At 45.6% G+C, this 12,581-nt stretch overlaps 1 long non-coding RNA gene across 1 annotated transcript in view; it reads right to left on the reverse strand.

Annotated features, from left to right (window-relative positions):
* Positions 1-232: 232 nt before the first annotated feature.
* The window catches only part of LOC135015933 (uncharacterized), a 244,898-nt gene continuing 232,549 nt past the window's right edge, over positions 233-12,581 (reverse strand). The window contains exon 3 of the long non-coding RNA XR_010214137.1: positions 233-639. This is a non-coding gene — a long non-coding RNA (uncharacterized LOC135015933). The remainder of the gene's footprint in view (positions 640-12,581) is intronic.

The following is a 12,581-nucleotide window of genomic DNA, read 5'->3' on the forward strand; positions in this document are numbered from 1 at the left end:
AACTAATTCTATGTATTTTATTCATAAGCAAAACACCGTAAAGAGCACACTTTCTCCCAATTAATTTGCACAAGACTTTATGTACATGGGCAGAAAGCTCCCGGTAACTTTAAAGTGTCTCCCAGGTCAATTTCTGTCAATTCCGGTGACTGCGTTTAAAATGAGGAGGTGTTTCAGCCCCTTTAATGACGAACGGTATATTAATAAATTATAACGTGATTATGTTTAGCGGTCATGTAACATTCATAGGTTCTTTATGCCAACTCCCAGCGAAGTGCTCATGAAAATTGTATTTAAATGTTGTTCTTAGAGTGCTCTGCTAAAGAACTTCCAAAAGTGAAATATTGCTAAAGTCTCTTCGGAGGATTCTTCCGAAGTTTCGCTGACTTAGGAAGTTATTTTAAGATCCTTGGGAACTTTCCAAGAAATTATGATCTTGCACTTTCATCTTAAAAATTCATGTCCTAGAAAGGTTACTGATTGAAATTCATATATTGTAATGCAGTCCTCCTTTCCTCCCATGATATACATTGCAAGCTGCTGCTCGTCTTTTGTTCTTTGCTTGATAAATGTTCCATGAATGCAATGTTGTCTTCTCTTCCTTGTGTCATTACAGGCAGGGGCGAAACAAATAGATGTCTGAAAGCACAGCAGTCTGAGAATCATTTTCAGGAACATAAGCTCGCGAAGCTTGTTGTCTTTGATGGAAGAGGACATTAATTTGCAATATTGTTTGTTATGGTGATATCTGCAGTGTATAAATAATTTGTGATTTCATAAAAAGAAAGGTAGAGTTCTGTAGGCAATTCCAAACTTTGAGGGATGTTTCTCCTCCGAATATAGCGTACAATGAGTTAACCGCATAATAGGTAGTGCTCGGTTATGTCACCGTGTATTATTAACCCTGAGAGCTCTGTGATACTGAGAAGTGAGCAAACAGGCACCGAGCAATCCACCTTGTTTTACAACTTTTTAGGAAATTGGGGGTCATTCCGAGTTGATCGCTCGCTAGCAGTTTTTAGTAGAGATGAGCGGGTTCGGTTTCTCTGAATCCGAACCCGCCAGAACTTCATGTTTTTTTTCACGGGTCCGAGCGACTCGGATCTTCCCGCCTTGCTCGGTTAACCCGAGCGCGCCCGAACGTCATCATGACGCTGTCGGATTCTCGCGAGGCTCGGATTCTATCGCGAGACTCGGATTCTATATAAGGAGCCGCGCGTCGCCGCCATTTTCACACGTGCATTGAGATTGATAGGGAGAGGACGTGGCTGGCGTCCTCTCCGTTTAGACACTTGATTTACTAATTTTGGGGAGCATTAGGAGTACTCAGTAGTGTACAGTGCAGAGTTTTGCTGATAGTGACCAGTGACTGACCACCACTTTTATTTATAATCCGTTCTCTGCCTGAAAAAAGCGATACACAGCACACAGTGACTCAGTCACATACCATATCTGTGTGCACTGCTCAGGCTCAGGCCAGTGTGCTGCATCATCTATTATCTATATATAATATTATATATATCTGTCTGACTGCTCAGCTCACACAGCTTATAATTGTGGGGGAGACTGGGGAGCACTACTGCAGTGCCAGTTATAGGTTATAGCAGGAGCCAGGAGTACATAATATATTATATAGTGAGTGACCACCAGACACACAGTGCAGTTTATTTAATATATCCGTTCTCTGCCTGAAAAAAGCGATACACACAGTGACTCAGTCAGTCACATACCATATCTGTGTGCACTGCTCAGGCTCAGGCCAGTGTGCTGCATCATCTATATATATTATATATCTGTCTGACTGCTCAGCTCACACAGCTTATAATTGTGGGGGAGACTGGGGAGCACTACTGCAGTGCCAGTTATAGGTTATAGCAGGAGCCAGGAGTACATAATATTATATTAAAATTAAACAGTGCACACTTTTGCTGCAGGAGTGCCACTGCCAGTGTGACTAGTGACCAGTGACCTGACCACCAGTATATAATATTAGTAGTATACTATCTCTTTATCAACCAGTCTATATTAGCAGCAGACACAGTACAGTGCGGTAGTTCACGGCTGTGGCTACCTCTGTGTCGGCACTCGGCAGCCCGTCCATAATTGTATATACCACCTAACCGTGGTTTTTTTTTCTTTCTTTATACATACATACTAGTTACGAGTATACTATCTCTTTATCAACCAGTCTATATATTAGCAGCAGACACAGTACAGTGCGGTAGTTCACGGCTGTGGCTACCTCTGTGTCGGCACTCGGCAGCCCGTCCATAATTGTATATACCACCTAACCGTGGTTTTTTTTTCTTTCTTTATACATACATACTAGTTACGAGTATACTATCTCTTTATCAACCAGTCTATATATTAGCAGCAGACACAGTACAGTGCGGTAGTTCACGGCTGTGGCTACCTCTGTGTCGGCACTCGGCAGCCCGTCCATAATTGTATATACCACCTAACCGTGGTTTTTTTTTCTTTCTTTATACATACATACTAGTTACGAGTATACTATCTCTTTATCAACCAGTCTATATATTAGCAGCAGACACAGTACAGTGCGGTAGTTCACGGCTGTGGCTACCTCTGTGTCGGCACTCGGCAGCCCGTCCATAATTGTATATACCACCTAACCGTGGTTTTTTTTTCTTTCTTTATACATACATACTAGTTACGAGTATACTATCTCTTTATCAACCAGTCTATATATTAGCAGCAGACACAGTACAGTGCGGTAGTTCACGGCTGTGGCTACCTCTGTGTCGGCACTCGGCAGCCCGTCCATAATTGTATATACCACCTAACCGTGGTTTTTTTTTCTTTCTTTATACATACATACTAGTTACGAGTATACTATCTCTTTATCAACCAGTCTATATATTAGCAGCAGACACAGTACAGTGCGGTAGTTCACGGCTGTGGCTACCTCTGTGTCGGCACTCGGCAGCCCGTCCATAATTGTATATACCACCTAACCGTGGTTTTTTTTTCTTTCTTTATACATACATACTAGTTACGAGTATACTATCTCTTTATCAACCAGTCTATATATTAGCAGCAGACACAGTACAGTGCGGTAGTTCACGGCTGTGGCTACCTCTGTGTCGGCACTCGGCAGCCCGTCCATAATTGTATATACCAGTGACCTAACCGTGGTTTTTTTTTCTTTCTTTATACATACATACTAGTTACGAGTATACTATCTCTTTATCAACCAGTCTATATATTAGCAGCAGACACAGTACAGTGCGGTAGTTCACGGCTGTGGCTACCTCTGTGTCGGCACTCGGCAGCCCGTCCATAATTGTATATACCAGTGACCTAACCGTGGTTTTTTTTTCTTTCTTTATACATACATACTAGTTACGAGTATACTATCTCTTTATCAACCAGTCTATATATTAGCAGCAGACACAGTACAGTGCGGTAGTTCACGGCTGTGGCTACCTCTGTGTCGGCACTCGGCAGCCCGTCCATAATTGTATATACCACCTAACCGTGGTTTTTTTTTCTTTCTTTATACATACATACTAGTTACGAGTATACTATCTCTTTATCAACCAGTCTATATATTAGCAGCAGACACAGTACAGTGCGGTAGTTCACGGCTGTGGCTACCTCTGTGTCGGCACTCGGCAGCCCGTCCATAATTGTATATACCACCTAACCGTGGTTTTTTTTTCTTTCTTTATACATACATACTAGTTACGAGTATACTATCTCTTTATCAACCAGTCTATATATTAGCAGCAGACACAGTACAGTGCGGTAGTTCACGGCTGTGGCTACCTCTGTGTCGGCACTCGGCAGCCCGTCCATAATTGTATATACCACCTAACCGTGGTTTTTTTTTCTTTCTTTATACATACATACTAGTTACGAGTATACTATCTCTTTATCAACCAGTCTATATATTAGCAGCAGACACAGTACAGTGCGGTAGTTCACGGCTGTGGCTACCTCTGTGTCGGCACTCGGCAGCCCGTCCATAATTGTATATACCACCTAACCGTGTTTTTTTTTCTTTCTTTATACATACATACTAGTTACGAGTATACTATCTCTTTATCAACCAGTCTATATATTAGCAGCAGACACAGTACAGTGCGGTAGTTCACGGCTGTGGCTACCTCTGTGTCGGCACTCGGCAGCCCGTCCATAATTGTATATACCACCTAACCGTGGTTTTTTTTTCTTTCTTTATACATACATACTAGTTACGAGTATACTATCTCTTTATCAACCAGTCTATATATTAGCAGCAGACACAGTACAGTGCGGTAGTTCACGGCTGTGGCTACCTCTGTGTCGGCACTCGGCAGCCCGTCCATAATTGTATATACCACCTAACCGTGGTTTTTTTTTCTTTCTTTATACATACATACTAGTTACGAGTATACTATCTCTTTATCAACCAGTCTATATATTAGCAGCAGACACAGTACAGTGCGGTAGTTCACGGCTGTGGCTACCTCTGTGTCGGCACTCGGCAGCCCGTCCATAATTGTATATACCAGTGACCTAACCGTGGTTTTTTTTTCTTTCTTTATACATACATACTAGTTACGAGTATACTATCTCTTTATCAACCAGTCTATATATTAGCAGCAGACACAGTACAGTGCGGTAGTTCACGGCTGTGGCTACCTCTGTGTCGGCACTCGGCAGCCCGTCCATAATTGTATATACCAGTGACCTAACCGTGGTTTTTTTTTCTTTCTTTATACATACATACTAGTTACGAGTATACTATCTCTTTATCAACCAGTCTATATATTAGCAGCAGACACAGTACAGTGCGGTAGTTCACGGCTGTGGCTACCTCTGTGTCGGCACTCGGCAGCCCGTCCATAATTGTATATACCACCTAACCGTGGTTTTTTTTTCTTTCTTTATACATACATACTAGTTACGAGTATACTATCTCTTTATCAACCAGTCTATATATTAGCAGCAGACACAGTACAGTGCGGTAGTTCACGGCTGTGGCTACCTCTGTGTCGGCACTCGGCAGCCCGTCCATAATTGTATATACCAGTGACCTAACCGTGGTTTTTTTTTCTTTCTTTATACATACATACTAGTTACGAGTATACTATCTCTTTATCAACCAGTCTATATATTAGCAGCAGACACAGTACAGTGCGGTAGTTCACGGCTGTGGCTACCTCTGTGTCGGCACTCGGCAGCCCGTCCATAATTGTATATACCAGTGACCTAACCGTGGTTTTTTTTTCTTTCTTTATACATACATACTAGTTACGAGTATACTATCTCTTTATCAACCAGTCTATATATTAGCAGCAGACACAGTACAGTGCGGTAGTTCACGGCTGTGGCTACCTCTGTGTCGGCACTCGGCAGCCCGTCCATAATTGTATATACCACCTAACCGTGGTTTTTTTTTTCTTTCTTTATACATACATACTAGTTACGAGTATACTATCTCTTTATCAACCAGTCTATATATTAGCAGCAGACACAGTACAGTGCGGTAGTTCACGGCTGTGGCTACCTCTGTGTCGGCACTCGGCAGCCCGTCCATAATTGTATATACCACCTAACCGTGGTTTTTTTTTCTTTCTTTATACATACATACTAGTTACGAGTATACTATCTCTTTATCAACCAGTCTATATATTAGCAGCAGACACAGTACAGTGCGGTAGTTCACGGCTGTGGCTACCTCTGTGTCGGCACTCGGCAGCCCGTCCATAATTGTATATACCACCTAACCGTGGTTTTTTTTTCTTTCTTTATACATACATACTAGTTACGAGTATACTATCTCTTTATCAACCAGTCTATATATTAGCAGCAGACACAGTACAGTGCGGTAGTTCACGGCTGTGGCTACCTCTGTGTCGGCACTCGGCAGCCCGTCCATAATTGTATATACCACCTAACCGTGGTTTTTTTTTCTTTCTTTATACATACATACTAGTTACGAGTATACTATCTCTTTATCAACCAGTCTATATATTAGCAGCAGACACAGTACAGTGCGGTAGTTCACGGCTGTGGCTACCTCTGTGTCGGCACTCGGCAGCCCGTCCATAATTGTATATACCACCTAACCGTGGTTTTTTTTTCTTTCTTTATACATACATACTAGTTACGAGTATACTATCTCTTTATCAACCAGTCTATATATTAGCAGCAGACACAGTACAGTGCGGTAGTTCACGGCTGTGGCTACCTCTGTGTCGGCACTCGGCAGCCCGTCCATAATTGTATATACCACCTAACCGTGGTTTTTTTTTCTTTCTTTATACATACATACTAGTTACGAGTATACTATCTCTTTATCAACCAGTCTATATATTAGCAGCAGACACAGTACAGTGCGGTAGTTCACGGCTGTGGCTACCTCTGTGTCGGCACTCGGCAGCCCGTCCATAATTGTATATACCACCTAACCGTGGTTTTTTTTTCTTTCTTTATACATACATACTAGTTACGAGTATACTATCTCTTTATCAACCAGTCTATATATTAGCAGCAGACACAGTACAGTGCGGTAGTTCACGGCTGTGGCTACCTCTGTGTCGGCACTCGGCAGCCCGTCCATAATTGTATACTAGTATCCAATCCATCCATCTCCATTGTTTACCTGAGGTGCCTTTTAGTTGTGCCTATTAAAATATGGAGAACAAAAATGTTGAGGTTCCAAAATTAGGGAAAGATCAAGATCCACTTCCACCTCGTGCTGAAGCTGCTGCCACTAGTCATGGCCGAGACGATGAAATGCCAGCAACGTCGTCTGCCAAGGCCGATGCCCAATGGCATAGTACAGAGCATGTCAAAACCAAAACACCAAATATCAGTAAAAAAAGGACTCCAAAACCTAAAATAAAATTGTCGGAGGAGAAGCGTAAACTTGCCAATATGCCATTTACCACACGGAGTGGCAAGGAACGGCTGAGGCCCTGGCCTATGTTCATGGCTAGTGGTTCAGCTTCACATGAGGATGGAAGCACTCAGCCTCTCGCTAGAAAACTGAAAAGACTCAAGCTGGCAAAAGCACCGCAAAGAACTGTGCGTTCTTTGAAATCCCAAATCCACAAGGAGAGTCCAATTGTGTCGGTTGCGATGCCTGACCTTCCCAACACTGGACGTGAAGAGCATGCGCCTTCCACCATTTGCACGCCCCCTGCAAGTGCTGGAAGGAGCACCCGCAGTCCAGTTCCTGATAGTCAGATTGAAGATGTCAGTGTTGAAGTACACCAGGATGAGGAGGATATGGGTGTTGCTGGCGCTGGGGAGGAAATTGACCAGGAGGATTCTGATGGTGAGGTGGTTTGTTTAAGTCAGGCACCCGGGGAGACACCTGTTGTCCGTGGGAGGAATATGGCCGTTGACATGCCAGGTGAAAATACCAAAAAAATCAGCTCTTCGGTGTGGAGGTATTTCACCAGAAATACGGACAACAGGTGTCAAGCCGTGTGTTCCCTTTGTCAAGCTGTAATAAGTAGGGGTAAGGACGTTAACCACCTCGGAACATCCTCCCTTATACGTCACCTGCAGCGCATTCATAATAAGTCAGTGACAAGTTCAAATACTTTGGGTGACAGCGGAAGCAGTCCACTGACCAGTAAATCCCTTCCTCTTGTAACCAAGCTCACGCAAACCACCCCACCAACTCCCTCAGTGTCAATTTCCTCCTTCCCCAGGAATGCCAATAGTCCTGCAGGCCATGTCACTGGCAAGTCTGACGAGTCCTCTCCTGCCTGGGATTCCTCCGATGCATCCTTGCGTGTAACGCCTACTGCTGCTGGCGCTGCTGTTGTTGCTGCTGGGAGTCGATGGTCATCCCAGAGGGGAAGTCGTAAGCCCACTTGTACTACTTCCAGTAAGCAATTGACTGTTCAACAGTCCTTTGCGAGGAAGATGAAATATCACAGCAGTCATCCTACTGCAAAGCGGATAACTGAGTCCTTGACAACTATGTTGGTGTTAGACGTGCGTCCGGTATCCGCCGTTAGTTCACAGGGAACTAGACAATTTATTGAGGCAGTGTGCCCCCGTTACCAAATACCATCTAGGTTCCACTTCTGTAGGCAGGCGATACCGAGAATGTACACGGACGTCAGAAAAAGACTCACCAGTGTCCTAAAAAATGCAGTTGTACCCAATGTCCACTTAACCACGGACATGTGGACAAGTGGAGCAGGGCAGGGTCAGGACTATATGACTGTGACAGCCCACTGGGTAGATGTATGGACTCCCGCCGCAAGAACAGCAGCGGCGGCACCAGTAGCAGCATCTCGCAAACGCCAACTCTTTCCTAGGCAGGCTACGCTTTGTATCACCGCTTTCCAGAATACGCACACAGCTGAAAACCTCTTACGGCAACTGAGGAAGATCATCGCGGAATGGCTTACCCCAATTGGACTCTCCTGTGGATTTGTGGCATCGGACAACGCCAGCAATATTGTGTGTGCATTAAATATGGGCAAATTCCAGCACGTCCCATGTTTTGCACATACCTTGAATTTGGTGGTGCAGAATTTTTTAAAAAACGACAGGGGCGTGCAAGAGATGCTGTCGGTGGCCAGAAAAATTGCGGGACACTTTCGGCGTACAGGCACCACGTACAGAAGACTGGAGCACCACCAAAAACTACTGAACCTGCCCTGCCATCATCTGAAGCAAGAAGTGGTAACGAGGTGGAATTCAACCCTCTATATGCTTCAGAGGTTGGAGGAGCAGCAAAAGGCCATTCAAGCCTATACAATTGAGCACGATATAGGAGATGGAATGCACCTGTCTCAAGCGCAGTGGAGAATGATTTCAACGTTGTGCAAGGTTCTGATGCCCTTTGAACTTGCCACACGTGAAGTCAGTTCAGACACTGCCAGCCTGAGTCAGGTCATTCCCCTCATCAGGCTTTTGCAGAAGAAGCTGGAGGCATTGAAGAAGGAGCTAAAAGGGAGCGATTCCGCTAGGCATGTGGGACTTGTGGATGCAGCCCTTAATTCGCTTAACAAGGATTCACGGGTGGTCAATCTGTTGAAATCAGAGCACTACATTTTGGCCACCGTGCTCGATCCTAGATTTAAAGCCTACCTTGGATCTCTCTTTCCGGCAGACACAGGTCTGCTGGGGTTGAAAGACCTGCTGGTGACAAAATTGTCAAGTCAAGCGGAACGCGACCTGTCAACATCTCCTCCTTCACATTCTCCCGCAACTGGGGGTGCGAGGAAAAGGCTCAGAATTCCGAGCCCACCCGCTGGCGGTGATGCAGGGCAGTCTGGAGCGACTGCTGATGCTGACATCTGGTCCGGACTGAAGGACCTGACAACGATTACGGACATGTCGTCTACTGTCACTGCATATGATTCTCTCAACATTGATAGAATGGTGGAGGATTATATGAGTGACCGCATCCAAGTAGGCACGTCACACAGTCCGTACTTATACTGGCAGGAAAAAGAGGCAATTTGGAGGCCCTTGCACAAACTGGCTTTATTCTACCTAAGTTGCCCTCCCACAAGTGTGTACTCCGAAAGAGTGTTTAGTGCCGCCGCTCACCTTGTCAGCAATCGGCGTACGAGGTTACATCCAGAAAATGTGGAGAAGATGATGTTCATTAAAATGAATTATAATCAATTCCTCCGCGGAGACATTGACCAGCAGCAATTGCCTCCACAAAGTACACAGGGAGCTGAGATGGTGGATTCCAGTGGGGACGAATTGATAATCTGTGAGGAGGGGGATGTACACGGTGATATATCGGAGGGTGAAGATGAGGTGGACATCTTGCCTCTGTAGAGCCAGTTTGTGCAAGGAGAGATTAATTGCTTCTTTTTTGGGGGGGGTCCAAACCAACCCGTCATATCAGTCACAGTCGTGTGGCAGACCCTGTCACTGAAATGATGGGTTGGTTAAAGTGTGCATGTCCTGTTTTGTTTATACAACATAAGGGTGGGTGGGAGGGCCCAAGGACAATTCCATCTTGCACCTCTTTTTTCTTTTCTTTTTCTTTGCATCATGTGCTGATTGGGGAGGGTTTTTTGGAAGGGACATCCTGCGTGACACTGCAGTGCCACTCCTAGATGGGCCCGGTGTTTGTGTCGGCCACTAGGGTCGCTAATCTTACTCACACAGTCAGCTACCTCATTGCGCCTCTTTTTTTCTTTGCGTCATGTGCTGTTTGGGGAGGGTTTTTTGGAAGGGACATCCTGCGTGACACTGCAGTGCCACTCCTAGATGGGCCCGGTGTTTGTGTCGGCCACTAGGGTCGCTAATCTTACTCACACAGTCAGCTACCTCATTGCGCCTCTTTTTTTCTTTGCGTCATGTGCTGTTTGGGGAGGGTTTTTTGGAAGGGACATCCTGCGTGACACTGCAGTGCCACTCCTAGATGGGCCCGGTGTTTGTGTCGGCCACTAGGGTCGCTAATCTTACTCACACAGTCAGCTACCTCATTGCGCCTCTTTTTTTCTTTGCGTCATGTGCTGTTTGGGGAGGGTTTTTTGGAAGGGACATCCTGCGTGACACTGCAGTGCCACTCCTAGATGTGCCCGGTGTTTGTGTCGGCCACTAGGGTCGCTAATCTTACTCACACAGCTACCTCATTGCGCCTCTTTTTTTCTTTGCGTCATGTGCTGTTTGGGGAGGGTTTTTTGGAAGGGCCATCCTGCGTGACACTGCAGTGCCACTCCTAGATGGGCCCGGTGTTTGTGTCGGCCACTAGGGTCGCTAATCTTACTCACACAGCTACCTCATTGCGCCTCTTTTTTTCTTTGCGTCATGTGCTGTTTGGGGAGGGTTTTTTGGAAGGGACATCCTGCGTGACACTGCAGTGCCACTCCTAGATGGGCCCGGTGTTTGTGTCGGCCACTAGGGTCGCTAATCTTACTCACACAGTCAGCTACCTCATTGCGCCTCTTTTTTTCTTTGCGTCATGTGCTGTTTGGGGAGGGTTTTTTGGAAGGGCCATCCTGCGTGACACTGCAGTGCCACTCCTAGATGGGCCCGGTGTTTGTGTCGGCCACTAGGGTCGCTAATCTTACTCACACAGCTACCTCATTGCGCCTCTTTTTTTCTTTGCGTCATGTGCTGTTTGGGGAGGGTTTTTTGGAAGGGCCATCCTGCGTGACACTGCAGTGCCACTCCTAGATGGGCCCGGTGTTTGTGTCGGCCACTAGGGTCGCTAATCTTACTCACACAGCTACCTCATTGCGCCTCTTTTTTTCTTTGCGTCATGTGCTGTTTGGGGAGGGTTTTTTGGAAGGGACATCCTGCGTGACACTGCAGTGCCACTCCTAGATGGGCCCGGTGTTTGTGTCGGCCACTAGGGTCGCTTATCTTACTCACACAGCGACCTCGGTGCAAATTTTAGGACTAAAAATAATATTGTGAGGTGTGAGGTATTCAGAATAGACTGAAAATGAGTGTAAATTATGGTTTTTGAGGTTAATAATACTTTGGGATAAAAATGACCCCCAAATTCTATGATTTAAGCTGTTTTTTAGTGTTTTTGGAAAAAAACACCCGAATCCAAAACACACCCGAATCCGACAAAAAAAATTCGGTGAGGTTTTGCCAAAACGCGTTCGAACCCAAAACACGGCCGCGGAACCGAACCCAAAACCAAAACACAAAACCCTAAAAATTTCAGGCGCTCATCTCTAGTTTTTAGCAGCCGTGCAAACGCTATGCCGCCGCCCACTGGGAGTGTATTTTAGCTTAGCAGTAGTGCCAACGAAAGGATCGCAGAGCGGCGGCAAACTTTTTTTGTGCAGTTTTAGAGTAGCTCAAAACCTACTCAGCGCTTGCGATCACTTCAGACTGTTCAGTTCCTGTTTTGATGTCACGAACACGCCCTGCGTTCGCCCAGCCATGCCTGCGTTTTTCCTTGCACGCCTGCGTTTTTCCGAACACTCCCTGAAAACGGTCAGTTGACACCCAGAAACGCCCACTTCCTGTCAATCACTCTGCGGCCAGCAGTGCGACTGAAAAACTTCGCTAGACCCTGTGTGAAACTACATGGGTCGTTGCAATAGTACACATGCGCAGAAGTGCCATTTTTTTGCCTCATCGCTGCAGAGCGAATGAAAGCAGCTAGCGATCAACTCGGAATGACCCCCAATCCTCCTTGTTTTACAACTTTTTAGGAAATTGATTGGTATGTTATATTGTAGCTTTGGTATACCAGGTTTGCCAATATCGTCAGCGCAATCCATGAATGCTACCTGTGTCTCTCTAGGGGTGATGTGGATCCATCCTTATAGCGTAGAACATTGTGATGTCATTGTGTGAAGCGGGGTGGGGTGGCATATTCTCTTAGTAGTGTGGCGCCAGGCTGCGACACTGAAGCCCAACACAGCTCTGTGGAGCAGTAGCTGCAGGTCACAGGCCCGGCCGCTGAGACGTATGGGATGTGGTCCATGGGTCGACCACTATTGGTCGACATGCATTAGGTCAACACCTGAAAAAATTTCAACATGAGCATTAGGTCGACATGGCAAAGGTCAACACATGAAAAGGTCGACATTAGTTTTTCACAATTTTTTTTTAAATTTTTAAACTTTTTCATAGTTTACAATCCACGTGGACTACGATTGGGAATAGTA

This window comes from Pseudophryne corroboree, chromosome 1, assembly GCF_028390025.1.
Source record: "Pseudophryne corroboree isolate aPseCor3 chromosome 1, aPseCor3.hap2, whole genome shotgun sequence".
NCBI classification, from domain to species: Eukaryota; Metazoa; Chordata; class Amphibia; order Anura; family Myobatrachidae; genus Pseudophryne; species Pseudophryne corroboree.